Below are 19,108 nucleotides of genomic sequence, written 5' to 3' on the forward strand. Positions count from 1 at the left end.
GAACTTTCTGTGTAAAGTTTCTCAAAGTCACAATTGTTTATAGAGAGAGAACTCTGTAAAACACAATTAGTCTGATGTGTTTGTGGACAACACATGACAAGTGTTCACCTGATTGACAAGTGGAACAACCATAGACTGCACTGCGTCACACCCACACAGACACAGACAGAATGACTGACAGTTTTAATTACCGTGGCAACACCTGTCATTTCACAGCCTAGTCAGTTGTTCTGAAAATAGCCCATGCTAATCAAGTGTGTGTGTGTGTGTGGTATTGTCCTCTGAGTTTCATCTTTGACAGTCATTATAGATAATAAGCATAGACAATCCTATAATGTATGCAGTAACGAGAGTAAATGGACAGAAAAAATATAGAGAGCTGCCATTAAGAACCGTCATGATTACAGTGATGATGATGTGGTGGTGATGATGGTTGTAGAAGTGATGATGATGATGGTGGTGTCAATATATCCGTCCATATTTTAGTCACATATGCAGGTCAGGGTTATGAAAGGTGTTTAAAAAGTCTTTCTCAGTAGCACCAAACTCCCAGTATGTGAGACAAGGCCGTAAAAATGTAGTGTAGTTTATTCCCTCATGCAGAACAGAGACTGTGTTGTAAGATCATAGCACGTTAAGTCTTACATTGCAAAGTCTAATCTTAGCCTGAAATCTATTAGCATGATCCATCTTATTTCCACATTGTTATAACATGACTGAACTATCTATTAGTATGTTTCACAAAGTCATAAAAAAAGCAATGGAAATAGCTAAAAGACACCCAAATCGAAAGAGATCAGTGGTTGTCCAAATATAGTTGAAGGAAGTTATGCAGTTAGGTCAGGCTGTTCTCATTCACTGTTCATACTTATACCTATGAAAGGTTATGCACTGTAATTAGTATACAATCCAGGTAATCGTGAGCCAGGACGTGCAAGGCTGCCTCTAAGGAAGTCAGGTGACGTACTATAAAGTCTGTGTCAGGAGGAGGTCGGGGTGGATGAAGTCATGTGTTAAACAAACACGTGACTTTCAATGAGGAGATTGCTGTTCATGTCCCGTGTGAACTTGGCTTCGGCTTAGTCGGTGTTACCGGTGTTACACGATGGTCTGGATTACTCCAAATACATTACGTGCCCACCGGTATTTGAACCCAAAGCACAATCTTTAAGATCTTTCACAAACTTAAAGGGGACATATCATGCTCATTTTCAGGTTCATACTTGTATTTTGTGTTTCTACTAGAACATGTTTACATGCTGTAATGTTCAAAAAACACTTTATTTTCCTCATACTGTCTGTCTGAATATACCTGTAGTCACCCTCTGTCTGAAACGCTCCGTTTTAGCGCATTTCAACAGAATTGCAAAGGAATTGCGTTGCTAGGCAACAGTTTGGGTCCATGTTTACTGATGTCATTCACATACACTGCAAAAGGAAACAAACTGTGACACATTTAGAATGTTTACGTGTAAAAACGTGTAATTGTCTAAATATTGTATATTTGTGACATCACAAATGGACAGAAATCCTAACGTCTTGTTTCAAACGCACAATTTCTGAATACGGGCTGTGTGTGTTTCTCCGTACATTAAGTGTTTTGATAGTTTCATAGTATTTATATAGCACTGAAACCTGCTTTATAATATAAAAGAAACTTTACAATATGGGACCTTTAAGATATCGCACGAACCGTTGTATGAGGATACGTTGAATACTTATAGTGTGGGTTAGCAAAAGTTAGCATGCCAACATGCTAAACTTAGTGGTGAATATGATCAGCATAACCTACTTAGGAATATCTGCATGTAACATGAGCAATTTACTCACAAGGATAATGCGATGTAATGACACACATTATCTGTCTTACTTTCTCAAGCAAAGGTCAGTATACTTACCGAAGTGATCATGTGTGTGAGAAATCCATTTCTTAAGAATAGTATCATTCAAGAAAAGTTATTTCCTACACTACAAAAGAGTTTGCATTACTTTATATGTGAAACGTAGGGATGCACCGATATCGCCGGTACTGACCCAAATAACTGGATCTGGTATTGGTGACAATGGGGCCGATCTATTTAGTTAAATTCTATGGTTATATACTATTTACACTATATACTGGAATTTACATTTTTTATAAAATGTTTGACTTATGTGTTGCTGCATTAGAAAGGTTTACACTTGAATTGTAATTCCTGTTAATTTTGAAGATTTTTTACCACGTTGTTGGTGTAGGTTACAATTTATTTTATTTAGTTTAATGATAAATGGCAATTCAGTAAATTTATGTAAAGTATTTATTTGTTACATTTTGTTTTACAAAGTTAGGAAAGCAACTCGAGCCTGATGTTGTGAGACAGTGAGCTTATTAATTAATCACTGGTATCGTATTGGTACTCAGTATCGGCCGAAACCTGAAGCCCAGGTATCGCTATCGGTTTCGGGACTGAAAAAGTCAGATCGGTTCATCCCTAGTGAAACGTTCCAGTTTGTTCTCATGCACTGGTAGTTATCTAATTTGTAACTATTGAAGTAATCTTCAGAGTAATTTAAAAGAAGACAGGCTGCCATCCAGATCTTTTGGTTACAACACAAGTTTGTGAAACAAATTGGCAACAGAAGACATCCGTTCCATTATGGCAGGGGTGGGGGCGGGGGCGGTGGGCAGGAAGCAAAAGAGTTCATATGAAACAAGAACTGAATTTTGAGAATCACTGGTATAAAGGATGCCTCTGTGTTATTGCAGTTCTCTTTGTCAGATACAGGAAAATGCTTCCAAAAAAGGCCCAGAAAGCATCAACATGAAGTCAGTAGGACTCTGTAATATATAATGCACATGGTATGCAGTGCAGCTCAGTGCCCAGTGCTCCTCAGGCAGCACTGAAGGGTAATCAGAGGAAAAAACAGAGATAGAAATGGAAATATAAATGAAATGTGTCTTTCTTGCTCTCTCTTCTCTTCCCCTCCTGTGCTGAGAGGAATACTGATGAGAGCCATAATCTCAGTGGCTATGAATAATAAACATTGTTACATCACCAGCTGAAAGGAGAGGAGGGACACAGATGGAGCTGGAATCAAAGGAGAATGTGTGACCATAGCAGAGAGACGAAAACAGATACAGGTTCGCTGATCACTGCAACTATCACTGCTACAACTACACCTACTACTACTACTACTACTACTACTACTCAGTTCAATATTCAGCCAAGCTCATCCCCAATAAACTGTTATTTTACCTCATGATGTGATAATGACGTATGACACTTTGCACTATTGACTTGACAAAAGGAAACTCACAAGCTGAAGTTAGGAACTGTCTCAAAAGTGCATTGCCAATGGTAACGCCAACAAATATGGATTGAAGCCAATATTTTGTTGGACATACGTCCGTCCGTCCGTTTCTCGTGTCACACTTTGGTTTCCGGAGCAGAACTCGGAAACTATTTAACTTAGGACCTTCAAATTTGGTATGAAGATTGACAGTGTGGTCTAGTCATTCTGTAAAACTTCATGTTTACTCCTCTGGGTTTGTTTGTAAAAAAGTCAGTGTGAACAACCTGACCAGGACTAAAATGAAACAATGTATCATAAATATATATTTTCTTCTTCCTAGTTGCATTCTGTTGTGAGGCGAACCATTACTGGAGTATACTGCAGTGCAACATTAATTTAAGTTTGCTGTGAGAAATGACTGAATGTATGAAACAAGCAGCATAAACAAAATCAGAATCATTGGTTTGGGTGGTGTTTTGTATGTCGGACAGCTGGTTGTGAGGATAATAAGGATGTGACGGAGTGTGATGTTTTTTATAGCGCTGACTGTGCGCTTCTGGTGTGAATCTAGTGTAAGGATGGGCGATGTGAGTCAGTCTACTGGTCAGATTGTCCTCTAGTAACAGACGCAGGGCAACATTTCTCATTGACCAACACTTTGGTCCATAAACATGGCATCTTAAAAAAAACTAGATTAGCTTAGTAAGCACTTTAGCTAGCTAACAAATGATTGATGATCCATCAGACAAACGTTAGATGCATGGATGGATTACAGGCAAGACAAACATTTTGCTCATGACCATGGGCACTTTTTGACACTGCAGTGGTTTCACTGATAGACAGATAAACACTTGTTCTGTGTTGAATTTGCTGACGCTGCTGTTGTTTAAATATGATAGACAGAGAGAAAGATGGCTGATATCAGTGTCACTAAAATGGTAAATGGACTTTCATTTATACAGCGCCTTTCTAGTCTTCCGACCAATCAAAGCATGCCATCATTCACCCATCCACACACACATTCATACACTGATGGCAGAGGCTGCCATGCAAGGTGCCAACCTGCCCATCAGGATCTAATCTAAATACTCATTCACACACCGATCAGGAGCAATTTGGGGTTAAGTATCTTGCCCAAGGAGTCTTTGACATGTGACCGGAGAAGCCGGGGATCGAACCACCGACCGTCCAATCGATTGGCGACCTGCTCTACCTCTGAGGAGCCACAGCCGCCCGCTTAAGCTGCCAGTAAGTGGTTACCTCCACACGTCATGCTGGTGTCAATACACATAAGGAACAGTAAAGATTACATACGTGTTTATACCTCTTGAAGGGTTTACACTGGGCTTTTTAAATATCAGACAGCAATCCCATCTCTCCCAAGACGTGTAAAGTGACTCCGTGTAAAGGGGATACAAGATAATGTCTTCAATAGATTGCCATGAAATTTGCTTACAAGTGGATAAACATTTGTGATCTTATTGACCTCCATGGTCTGAGTGCTATACCCTCAGGACAAACATTGCAGATTTAGCTCCACTTCTGGTAAGGCTCAAAGAACAGTAAAGACTTCTTTAACCCAGTGTTGTAACGCTGTGCCCATATATGGGATAGGAGCACAACATAAAAGTGTAGAAAGCGCCGTTCCCCCAAACCAAAGTCGGACCACTGACTTGTAGATTAAGGAAAATAATGTGTTAATACAAAACGGTGACATTAAACTAACAATAAACTGAAGCAATATAACTCAGGGTGAACCAATGCCAAAACAACAAACAAAAGAATCTATCTCCCCAAAAGCACTGGCTAACCCAAAGTGAAATAAACAAACAAACAAAAAGCCATTTACTAAGTCTGGCTCCCTAGAATACAAAAAAAAAGACAAATGGCAGCTCATTCCTACAGCTTCGGTGCTATTTACAAACAAAAGTGGATCATTATATTTACCAAATTCGCACAACACAAATTAGGGCAAAAGGCCGATAAAAATCTCACAAGGTATCACACATAGAATTACAGGATTTTAAGCTGAGTACAGAATGGTGCTGTCAGACGGCTGTCACCGCTGGACTGCCGGAAACCTGGGTATTTTTAAAAGGCAGGATATGATGGATGGGCCAGTCAGCAGACGATACTCCCCAGGCCGAACCCACGACTCCAGCCGGTCAGAGAGAGGTCCCTATAGTTTGAGGACAAAGATTCTCACAGAACAGGGAACACACACGTAACACAAAACAGAAGAAACTATGAAAATACGGCCAGAGCCATAACACACTGACAAAGGAGTTCCTGATTTTTATGCCTCCGCGCTGGCGACAGCCGTGGCCTGAGGCATTATGTTTTCGGATTGTCCGTCTGTCTGCCCGTACCATTCTTGTGAGCATGATATCTCAGGAACGCCTGGAGGGAATTTCTTCAGATTTCGCAAAAAACAAAACTTGGACTGAAAGATGAACTGGTGGTCAAAGGTCACTGTGACCTCACAAAACACGTTTTCGAAGTCAAGAATGCATATGCTAATTATGACATATTTCACACTAATGTCTAATTGCATAAAATGATGAAGTGATGACATTTTGGACAGACATGGATGTTAAATGTGACTTGAATTGTTAGTGGAGGCGTACAACCGCATGTCTGTTTTATTACCGTTTTATTCAGGCCAACTTTACAGCTTCAAAGGTCCCATATTGTAAAAAGTGAGATTTTCATGTCTTTTATAACATAAAGCAGGTTTAAGTGCTTTATAAATACTGTTAAACTATCAAAACACTCAATATACAGAGAAATACACACAGCCCGTATTCAGAAATTGTGCATTTGAAACCAGCCGTTAGGATTTCTGTCCATTTTAACGCAATTCCGTTGCAATTCCATTGAAATGCACTGAAACGAAGCATTTCAGACAGAGGGTAAATACAGGTATATTCAGGCCTACAGTATGAGGAAAATAAAGTTTTTTTTTAACATTACAGCATGTAAACATGTTCTATTAGAAACACAAAATACAAGTATGAACCCGAAAATGGGCATGATATGGGACCTTTTAAAGCAATTCACAACCAACCAACGTACACACCCAGCCACGTTTGCACAGACACAGTCACTAAAATGGGGGTCAATTTTATGCACAATACAACATGGATGTAGTGAAGGTAAACCGCAAGGTCGTCAGTTTCTTAAGATCTCAGATTTTCACTTGGAAATATCTCCCTCCCTCTTTCAGTGTCCCGTTCCCATTCATGTCTTTCCTCTCTGAATACTTTCAAGCTTGAGAGAACACATACAAAGGTACAGTACACTCATTCAATCAACACCAATAGTGCAGAGCAGAATACAGCACAGCATTTTAAATCCACCTCATCCAAACTGCTTACAAACCAGATGCCCGCTGTACATATGTATAGAAATAGAAAAGAAAGCTGAGTGAACACTTTGACTTCTGTTAGATGAGACTTCATAATACAGTAGAAGACCAACAGCACACATGACAATCAGTGCCAAGTGTTACTGAGAAAAGAAAACCACATTTAAGTAAATTTATATCTGACGTTATTGTGTCTCAACCTGAGGTCATGTCATAGCTCATCCTGATTTATTTGATAGTGTGAATCAGACCTAGTTCATGAAAATGTTTCTGTTTTCTTTTTCAAACACCTGACATTATTGTACAGCACCATAAGATACTGTCGTGGAGCTGTTTAACGGTGGCTCCAGAGTGTGTGAATGGAACTCAGATGATGCGATAGTGAGTGAGTGATGGCCTCTTGAGCAGCTCTCGTTAAGACACAATGAAAGTCATCTCTTTGGCCTCGCACTAATAGCCAGACTGTCACCATGGTAACTGAGACAAGTTGACAAGTGGCCGTTTGTTAGAAAGAGAGAGAAATCAAGCGAAGCATGCTGTAGTGAGCATTTATAAATACTGTATATATTGATGGACCATGATAATTTTTTTTGTAATGTTCTTTCTGTGTGTGACAGTGTGAAACCAATTTAGCATTGCACTTCTGTGACATTATTGAAGTTGTTAATGTTTGACAATTTCCGTCTGCAAAATGACTTAAATGACTAATCCTTTATCAGAATAGTAACTGATTAATTTTCTGTCGATTGACTGATCCATTAATAGACTAATTGGCTAAACTCTAATCTCCACTTCCCGCTGCTGCCGTTTGATTACCAGCTGACTGTCACAATAATTACTGTCGTACAATATATATGGACATGACTTCAATCATCAATTATCGGCTTATCATACGATATATGGACATGATCGTGGTCATTTTTTACGTTATCAGAATCAGATTCAGAAATACTTAATTGATCGCCGGGGGGAATTGGGACGTTACAGTTGCTCTTATATAAGCATAAATAAATATAAGAAAATGGAAATAAAGGAGTAAGTAACATGTAAATGAATGATTGAATGAATGTTTCTGGAGAGATGCAAATGGCAGACATAGATACATTCGAAAGAGAATACTTCCTTTATAGGTAGAAGATGCTGCTACAGTGCCACCTATTGGCCAAGTGGCACCAAATTTGTCATGGTCACTCAAACATCATATCTACACATGCCCACCAAATGTGGTTGCAATAGCACAAAGCAAAAAGGAGATATGACATTTTCTGTAATATAAGCCCTATAAGCCCTGCCCACAGAGTTTTCGTTGAACGGCGTCGCCTTGGCGGCGGGGCGAATTTTGGTGTCTCACCATGAAAAAATACACTGTTGTAACTCGACTACATATGGTCAGATCTTTTCCAAATTCCTAACGTTTGATGAGAGTCCCAGCCTGAAGACATCTACAGGCCAACTTTAAATCATACTCATAGTGTCACCTACTGGCAACTGGAAGTTACAGTTGCTATATTTTTGTGTACTACTCTTAGCAGGTTCACCAGATCACCCTCAAATTTAGTCATGAAAATGAAAGACCGTCATGATGCCAGATGGCGAAGCTTTTGAGTTTTCGTGGAACGCTTTTGCCATGGCGATGCATTGTTCGCCATGAAAAACAAAGCTGTTTTTGAGGAGCTAGAGTTACTTTAAAACAAACAAAACGTGGCACATGCATTGAACATGGTGAAATGTATTATCTGATATGGTTCTTGTACTAGGGAGTGGCAAGGGGGCTCGATAGTGCCCTAAGACATTTTGATAAAGCAGCCCTCATGGTACATTTCACCTGCATGCATACAAAATTTGGTAGACATGGATCACATGGAGTCTTAAAAAAGGCTCTTGGGGCCATGCTCTAAACCCAACAGGAAGTCAGTACCCCCGACATGCGGGAAGGTGCAAAGGCCCGTTCATCTCAGCTTGCAGCTGTAATTAGTTTTAAAACTGCCATCTTTGACATTTAAAAAGCAACAACATACCTAATAATTGCCTCACAATAAAGTTTATTTATATAGTACTGTCAGGATAAGTGAAGTAACTTGCAAAAAAAAAAGAAGAAATAAGGCAATAATACTGCATATCATGCTGTTAAACCAATCATTATCACCGCAGGGGAAATTTCTTAACGGCGACAGCCCTACTTAGATCACTCAATTGTTGTTCAAATATATTATAGTGCCATAAATCCTAAATCAGTAAAGTTACTGATTTCAATCCATAAAACCTTTGTTTATATATGGTTGATTTTTGACACCAGTTCTTAAGCTAAATGTTGTGTCTGAGAGTAAATCAATATAACCTGTGTGTGTCAGTGTGTGTGTGGGCACACATGTTTTCAAAGCTAATTCAGTCTCCACAGATGCACCAAGCCTATTAAATTCTCTCTGTGTGAATAAATGTGTGTTGGGGGAACTGTACACGATCCTTTTGAAACAAAAGAAGTCATGAATTTTAATGCACTCTTCTTTTTACTCGTTCTGTCAGTCAGGGTTTTTATGAAGAGTGGTGTGTGTGTGTGTGTGTGTGTGTGTGTGTGTGTTCTATTAAGCGGCAGTGGTAGGAACCCCCTGTGGAGAGTCAGATTCAGAAAGAAGTGCAGGCAGACTGAAGCAGACAGAAACTGGTGATGATACATTTTTTTTGTTTTTCTGTTAAGAAATCTCAAATTGTCATTTAAAGTGCTGTAAGACCTTTTCAACTTTGACTTGCTGAAAGCTGCAGTGACTACTTTATATCAATTATTTATTCAGCTTATTAATGTTTTTTATAGCAGGCATTTCTCCTTATACTGCATACGCATACACATATTCAGTACTACTGTATGCAGGTACAAACAGAAGTAGCATGTACAGGTACATACCATATATATTGAAGACATGCCCATTGTAGCAGTTTGAGGTATCTTTTGATCTGGTGCTAGTCAAAGTCCAACCTGAAAAAGAATCACAATCTGTTGTCTCAGATAGGTCAAACATTGCAAATACATAAACAATAATCTTCAATTAAGCAAAATAAAAAAACAACAACATACAAACAGTTAATTTTCAGCTCTTAACTCTTCTTGATGTGCGTGCGCGCTGCACTTTAAACCTGCTTGTTTTAACATATGCAGAGATTCAGCTATGATGTCACACCTAATAACACCCCCCGAACACACACACACACACATACAGACACACACACACACACACACGCACACACATCCCTGTACCTCTATCTTTGTGAGCATGCTCATTGATCTAATTTATTCCCTATAGCCCTTACCTTAACCATCACCATCACAACTAAATGCCTGACCATAACCTTTACCCTAACCTTTAAGCTTAATTTCAACCTGACCCTTAAAACCAAGTCTGAACCCTCAAACTTCCCTTTGAAGAAGTGAGGAACGGTCCAAAACATTTCCAAAAATGTCCTCACATTGTTGGTTACAAACTTCGGTCCCCTCCATGTAGCAAGTACAAGAACTCTGTCACACACACACACACAAACAGAGTGGAGGGTATTATTATAGCATGCTGAGGGTTTGTGCCATCATCATGCACATCCGTACCATCCGTGATGATGTCTTATTAAGGCCACACTGAGCTGATGTGGTGTGAAACAGAGGACAGAGCAAAGCTCAATATTACAGCTACTCACAACAGGAGCAGAGACAGCAAATCATACAAATGAAGCTCCTAATCAGATGCATTTTGTATAATAAGAATAATACAATCAATTCAGGTTAAAAGCTTTCCATGGATCTATGCAAGAAACAGCATATCAGACATGTACTGTATGACAATGACAATGAGTAATAAGTTTAAGGGCCAGTGTATGCAAATGTTCATTGGTGCTTGCACAAGGGGGCAGAATTTACCACACAAGAATGTCAGAGAAATGAAGAAAAAAAACAGATATGGAAATGTGTTTTAAACTTCAAATAATACATTTCAATTTCAAACAAGACATTTTTATGCCCTCCACGTTTCATTCTAATGAAAAGGTGGGGTGCATTGGCCATCAGGGCTGTAAAACATGCTAAAATACAAATTTTGATAGTGATGATAATTTCACTGATAATGAAATCTGAAATATTGCCAAATAGGCGATTTTGCTTTTTGCTTTGAAATTAAATCCTCCGCCATCATCTTGTCTGTCAACTCTCTTTCTCATCTCGTGTGTGAAATCTCAAAGACTCAAGCTCCTCTTGTTTCTACCTCTTATACTTTTTTAAATATTAATCTTTTTTCATGTAACTCAATGGAGAAAATCTTTAATCCAATCCAATCCAATCCAATCCAATCCAATCAAATCATTACTTTAAATTGGTAATTAGACTTTGAACTGAACTATTAAGGTATGAGTCAGCTTTTTGATATCTTTTACAGTTTTTGAATTATCACAGTTTAAGTTCTATGCTGTTTTCAGACATTTTCTGAGTTCATAATGGGTGTGCATTGCGAGTGAGTGACATTAGAGCTTTAAAATCTTCTGAAAATTTTCCGGACAAATTGCTTCCATACCCACAATTTTCACTCTTCATACATAATTTCGGGTAGAATTGTAGGAAATCTTGTGGTGGTTGCACACATGTAACTATGGAATCAAATGGACTTACACATTTGACTCCAAGATCCCAAAAGTGAGAGGAACTCCAAGAAAATCACCCTCTGAACTCAATGTGAAATGAGACGAGAAATGTCTGAAAGGCAGTTTTCTAACTTGCCCACATGATCACATAAAAACTACATCAACGCGTTCGCAGAGATTCTTCTCTCTGATGATAATAATATTTTGGCATTTTGGTATCACCACGGCAGCCTTTGATTGCTGCTACACAGGTGATTGGCATTAACTAATCAGTGCAGGCTGACACACACACACACACACACACACACACACACACACACACATACACTTTTACATAGACAAATTTTAAGAAAAAGGGCTTTTTCCTATCAGTTTCATTCCGTCACCTCAATGGATCAGTGTTATTAATTACACCTGTGATTACTCGACAATGACAAAATGGCTCCTGTGAGAAGGGCATATTACACCAGTTTTAGCTTCCCTTCATTGGCTAACTATCCATGTCAGATCAGACTATAAATTGTAAGTGGACACGCCCCTTCCTACCTGCCTGATCTCCTCAAACCTTATACTCCAATCAGGACTCTCTAAATTTTTCAATTCAATTCAATTAATTTCAAAGTGGCTTTATTGTCATAAATGTTTAAAAAACAATGTTGCCAAAGCATCAAAATACAGAACACAAATACACAATAATATTAATATGAATATTAACACAATCTTACAATTGTTACAATATATATATATATATATAGAGAGAGAGAGAGAGAGAGAGAGAGAACTTATCTGTCCCCACACACCTTCATAATAAAACTTCAATAGAGTAACTGTATAAGCTGAAATAGAATTTAAGCTAGTTACCTACTGCCTGACTGAGGAGTCCCTTAGCAGTTTCCATCACTACTAAACAGACACAAATGATTGTGAATACTACTATTGCTGCTTCTGCTGCTGCTCCTACTGCCTCTACTACTATTACTACTAATACTGCTGCTACTGCTCCTACTGCCTCTACTACTATTACTACTAATACTGCTGCTTCTGCTCCTACTGCCTCTACTACTATTACTACTAATACTGCTGCTGATGCTCCTACTGCCTCTACTACTATTACTACTAATACTGCCGCTGATGCTGTTACTATTACGACTACTACTGCTGTTTCTGCTGCTGCTCCTACTACCTCTACTACTATTACTACTCCTACTGCAGCTTGTGCTGCTGCTCCTACTGCCTCTACTACTATTACTACTGCTACTGCTGCTGCTATAATAATAATGCTAATAACGCTCATAACCAGATGCAGTTACATTGAAATTACTAGCATCTTCAGAAAGTTGGTTGTAACTGAAGCACATTTATAAAGGGTATTACGCCCAGATTTTCCAGTGATCATGGCAGCAGTGATTGTAGCCTGGCGAAGGCATCGCCATGCTATCCTCAAAGTCATGCATACCAGGATGCAATGACAGTTATGTTATAAAAAAAAATAAATGAATAAAGATCCCCTATATGTCATTTTTGAAAGTGCCTGAGAAAAAACCCAGAAAATATGGTTATCATACATCCACTTACTCTACATTGGATAACAAAGACTAGTTTGAAGGTAATGTGTGGCTTGCTTCACAATATTTTGTATTATTCCATAATAATATGTGTGTGTGTGTGTGTGTGTGTGTGTGTGTGCGTGCGTGCGTGTGTGAGAGAGAGCGAGAGAGAGTTTGGAATTGAGTGTTACCATTTTAACCTTCACATGCTCTAGGGTTATAACACTCACATTTACATGCGTGCTCACAATGCTCACGTGTACACACTCACACACCTGCACTTGTACAAGTACACACACCTCTGTAAACAAGATAAACACACACACACACACACACACACACACATACACACACACACGCAGCCCTGACCTTCTCATGGTCATTTTCCCTCATTGCTCATTCTACATAATAATACACAAGCACACATGCACATTTATCATGTGTGTGTGTGGAATGTTTTAAATATAAGGCTGCGTTATTGTAGTCAGGTTGACCTTTCCAAAGGACACCTTCTGCATGTAGAGAGGACTGAGCGTGTGTGTGTATGTGTGTGTGTGTGTGTGTGTGTGTGTGTGTACACAGTATGTGTGCCATTTAGTGGATGCTTTGAACCAAAGGGCTTTCCAGTGCCATGAGTGTATACATTTATAGCAGAGGAGGGCAGAGGGAATTACAGCCCTTCTCCTGGCACAGTTAGAGCATCACGCTGCCTGCTCACCAGCTTTGCAATCAAGAGAACTGCATCTAAAACCCTATTCACAACTGTGGCACCAGTGCAACCATGGAATTGGCTTTTATTCTTCACATGCACATATTATGGATGCTCCCAAATTAATTAAATTTGTTTAATCTTGCTTTTAGTTGGAAGCTGATGAGCAAAATCTAGCTGCAAACTTCTGTATTTTTTATCTAGAGAAAGTTTGTTGACATGAATTGTTAATTGCTATTTTGATTATTCATTATTAATCTTTGTTTTGTTTTTTTTACAATTTCTTTAGAACTGCTAAAAGTGAACTCTTCAGAAGTGAACTTTTCTGCCCTCTGGCCCTTTGCATTCTGCATTTATCTGCTGTATAGATCTCTTTGGTTGTTGATGAATATTTATCAGTATTCATTGTGTTTATCACTATTTTAATGTTTTGGGGATATTTATGATATTTTTAACATGGCTACATGGACATAAATAGGGTTTTGAAGTAAAACTTCCAGTAAACAGTCAACATCTAAACATGGAGAGCGCCTGAGTATATAATTATGAATTGTATCATAAATGTTATATTTTAGTGTATTCCATCACATTTACAGTCCCAGTTGTAGTAAAGAGTAGTGGACGACAATCAGTTGCATCATCATTGGATCTTTGTTATAATGGTGATATTGCCTTTGAAATTAAGGTTTTATACTAGGCTAGGATAACAATCTTATTTTTCTTTTTCTTGTATTGCATCTCCATTTTTAATCGCTATTGTATAATAGTTTAGTTTACTTACAATGGATTAATATTCCTTAGCTTCTTACCTTTCAAGGGAGACCAGATATATGAATCTAAGCCTTATGGTTGAGGAGCTAGTCGTGATTCATTTGGGGGTAGTTGTTTTAGGCCTTTTTTTTCTCTGAGGGATATGGCTAGGACTTAACAGGTTAGGCAATTATTGTAGTAACGCATGTAGCTATAAAATGCATCTTTCTCTTATCATTCTATTGCAAACTTAATATACTTTCTCTTGTGAGGGTGCTACATAACATTCAGGTGTCAATTGCATCATGGAGGATGGCAAAAAGTTAAAATGTATTAAAGGTCCCATATTGTAAAAATTGAGATGTTCATGTCTTTTATATTATAAAGCAGGTTTAAGTGCTTTAAATACTGTTAAACTATCAAAACGCTCAATATACGTAGAAATACACACAGCCCGTATTCAATAATTATGCTTTTGAAACAAGCCATTTGGATTTCTGTCCATTTGTGATGTCACAAATATACAGTATATACATCATTACACGGTTTTAAAAGTAAATATTCTAAATGTGTCCCAGTTTATTTCCTGTTGCAGTGTATGTAAATAACATCAGCTGACAGGAAGTAAACATGGACCCAAACTGTTGCCAATTCCGTTGAAATGCACTAAAACGGAGTGTTTCAGACAGATGGTAATTACAGGTATATTCAGTCAGACAGTATGAGGAAAATAATGTGTTTTTTTAACATTACAGCATGTAAACATGTTCTAGTAGAAACACTCAATACAAGTATAAACCTGAAAATGAGCATGATATGGGACCTTTAAATTTTGATGGCAATGGCCGTTACCTTTGCTGGTATTCTCTGCCAGCCTCATCTAATTTTACCATCCTGCTCTCGTCCACTAAAATTATATCCAGTTTGCCATCTGCCTGATTCCATGTGAATGCAGCATAAACCCTGCATGTGTATGTGTATGTGTATGCGTGTGTGTGTGTGTGCATGAGTCACAATGCATGTTTATTCCCATGTGTAGGCGTCTTGAGTAACATGTTTGTGATCTTGATTTATGAGCATGGCAAGTCCAAATCTCTGGAACCAAACTACTTCAAACACGAGCTGATGATTCATTCTTCACAGCTAAACATGTTTGCTCTCGGCCCTCAGGGAGAGAGAGTCCTGTGTGTTTGTGTGTGTTTAATACAGAGTATAATCCTGTAGTAAATATGCATGCTGGCGCTTAACTTTAGCACTCAACATCTGCATGATAACATGCATATGTAACTCACTCTACATATGTCATCTCAGGGTTTCTCTGTCAAAACCTGCATAATGTGTACACGTTTCTCAAGCACGTACACACACGCACCAACCTGTACAAATAAATACTTACTGCTGTTATTGATGATGTGATGCAAGTCTCAGTCCGTCCCTGGGTAAAAATAAGTCATGTGCAGTGTTGAAACAACGGCTGAGCTTATAGCACCAAAGAGCTCAAGGGCCCTCCAAGCCATCAAACGGCCCCTATATCCCATAGATGAGCCTGTGAGTCATTGTTTCAATGGTTTGTAATTAGTGTCGTGGGCTCCCTCAGCTGGGCAGCTTGTAAGGAGGGTGATTTGTGTAGCTGCTGTGTTCTGCTGTGACAGTCTTATGCAGAAGACCCTCTAAAGCGAACAAATTACGTAACATCGTCTCCACCACTTCTCGCTCGTTGCAGTGGGTGTGTCAACACTTGCACATTGTGTAAATAGGCAACCTGTATTTTCTCCAACAATGTGACATACCAAGGAGCGGTACCACACAGAAAATATAGGCCCAATTCCAAACCAGCCCTTACACCCTCTCCTTACCCACTTCCACTCGGATGCCGATTTAACCAGCTGTCCTTACTGATGACGTGCAACGCTGTTTTGTGTTCGTCATGGAACCGCATGGAACACGATCCAATGTCAGTTCCGTGCGACTACTGGTACAAACATTTACTTGTAATCTGCTCAAACTGATAGACATTTAATTTATTCGACTTTGTTGTCATACAGACGTCAAAAACATAAAGTAAATAGATTGTATTTAGGATCAAATATACCCTTGTCCAGTCTAGAAAACGGTAGACATGTTCATTAGATTGTAAATTGTTATATATTGTATGTATACGGTATATACCTATATATAGCCGGAGAGCCTCTGCTGCTGCAGGAGGAGCAGCAGCTCTCCACAGCAACAGCTGAGACAGCATGTATGTCAATATGAAATTTAAATGTGTACATGAATAAAATAACAATAAGTTTAACCGACTAGCATTTCTGGTGCCGACTAACGAGGGTTACTACGTTTAATCTATTAGTTGACTAATCACGCACAAAAATAGAAGTACTCATGTATAGTACCTCCAAATTGTGCATATGAGTATGTGAGTATAATATGGAAATGGGACACAGAAGTGTTTCAGGTCTGTAGCAGTGTTTGAGTCAGACGCAATCAAAGGAATTATTTGGGAGAGCTGCAGTATTCAGACACAGAGAAGACATTCATCCTCTTGTTCCCATGATGTACTAAAGTTGTGAGACAATTTATCACAGCGCGTGTGTGTGTGTGTGTGTGTGTGTGTGTGTGTGTGTGTGTGTGTGTGTGTGTGTGTGCGCATGCACAAGTTTATTATCTGCTCATCTTCAAGTTTGAAGGTGACTCTGGAAAGAAACCACACGTCTCTCCTGTTGTTATCCCATGAGTCTCTTTCTCATTCTCACCATCAGTCTCACCTCCTTCTCTCCTCATTTGTCTTCTTCTCCTCCCTGTTTCTTTTTTGTCTTTCACTTGCTATTTTTCTATTTCTGTCTCTGTCCCAGTCTTCCTCCAGTCCAGCTCTGCTCTCTAACCTCTGAGCTGAAAAGGACAGCAATCAGTATCAACTGCTCTAATTATGTGTCACCAAACAAAAGCTCTGATGAAAAGGAGAAGCTATAGCAGCGTCTGCTCTGATTGAGTGTGTTTGCTTGTGAGCATGTTTTCATGACTCAATAGATAGTTGTGTTGTACTTCTTGTGTTGACATCACAAATGGACAGAAATCCTAACGGCTTGTTTCGAACGCACAATTTCTGAATACGGGCTGTGTGTATTTCTCCGTATATTGAGTGTTTTGATAGTTTAACAGTATTCATATAGCACTTAAACCTGCTTTATATTATAAAAGACATGAAAATCTCACTTTTTACAATATGGGACCTTTAAGGGATTAGATTTGAGAAAAGAAACATTGAGGTATCTTGATGACAGATTAAAGAATTAAGGGTTTGTATTGTATCAGTGCTGTTTAAAATGCAACATGATATTCCAGAAGAAAAGCTGACACAAGTTGAGTCTAGGGTTGGGCAATATGACGTTATATACCGTGCGACAGTAGAATTGTGTCCACCAGTAGAGATTTAGCAATACAGTTTCCACTGCGGTAGTGAGTCTCGCGTGTTTTTTGTTGCAATATTGCAATCTTGTGAATCCAGCTTCGCAACACTGATATTATCACTGACACCGCCCCCATCTAGGGCACGAGTTGATCTGAATTACATGTGCGTATTCCGTGAATGTGTTGGTATGATGCATTCTTATAGAATAGAATTATTCATCCCCTTGGTGAAATTGTGGCCTGTATGACAATTTGAAGCCTTATTGTTTCAGCCTCCAACACCGGTGGTGTGAAACAGACTTGGGATCAAATAAAAAAAATATATATTGTAACGTAATTCAAAGCAGTAAACAGGCTTACTTTCATATCTTATAATCACCCACAGCATACATAAAAGTACTGGTAGCAAAAGTCATGACTCTGACGTGTCTCACGGCAACATAGATGATTCAGATAAGTGAATCTATGATATGAATATATGCACAGACTCCAACACGTGTTAGTAGATATATTCACTGTCAGTTCGGGTCTGCACAAGATTGGTTGACTATAATAAAGCTGAGAAGATGAACATGGAACTGACTTATGCTTTAATATCAAAGTCAAATGTGCATGGAAAAAAGCAACACATTCAATATTTCGTTGGAAACTCATTTTACAAGTCCCCAAAAAAATAAGTTCTTCCCAAAGAGTGGTAATTAAATCAACAACATCACCGGTGACACGAGGAGCTCATCAGTGGTGTGACAGCGGAGGATGTAGGGGTCACTGCATATTCACTTCATACCAGTGGAACTAGAGTCTGCGTAAAGTAATCCAACTATCAAGTCTAGTGTGAAATATAATATTTACCAGCTGTGTTTACTGACACATCTAAGCTATGACACGCGCACACACACACACACACACTAGTGACATCCCTATACACAGAAGACTTAAATGATCTCATCATTGTTAATAATGGGGTGATTTGGATTCCACTGGGTGTCTCGTCCCTCCACTCACACCAGCCTGAGCACCTCTTCATAGTCGGCTTCATGTTGCTAAGGAGATGGACACCTGTGTTTCTGTTGTGTATTATTTCAACCCAGAAGGGTTTATGATGGAAATGAGTCGTGACTGTTCAAACACTGCTGTGTGTGTTTGATTTCCTCTGTGTGTGTGTGCAGGCATATGTACATGTGTATGTATTGCTGGCGAAATCCTCAATTTTTTGTCTTTATGGATCTTGCTGATGGTGCCATTTATAACACACTGTGTCGCTGATGTCACTGGAATGGAACCCTGCATACTCATAATCCAACATCCAAATGAAACATTCAATGGTATCAGAGACTGTGGGTAAAGCTGGTTATTCCATGGACCTACACACTGTAACCACCTGATTTGACTGTTGTCACGCTATTAAGTAGGCGTTATCAGTCGCTATAAGCACCATAG

The 19,108-nt window shown here is 38.9% G+C and overlaps 1 protein-coding gene across 1 annotated transcript in view; it reads left to right on the forward strand.

Annotated features, from left to right (window-relative positions):
• LOC119486234 (NT-3 growth factor receptor-like) overlaps nt 1–19,108 on the forward strand; it is a 253,693-nt gene that overhangs the window by 80,897 nt on the left and 153,688 nt on the right.

The sequence above is a fragment of the Sebastes umbrosus genome, chromosome 4 (genome assembly GCF_015220745.1).
Source record: "Sebastes umbrosus isolate fSebUmb1 chromosome 4, fSebUmb1.pri, whole genome shotgun sequence".
Taxonomy (NCBI): domain Eukaryota; kingdom Metazoa; phylum Chordata; class Actinopteri; order Perciformes; family Sebastidae; genus Sebastes; species Sebastes umbrosus.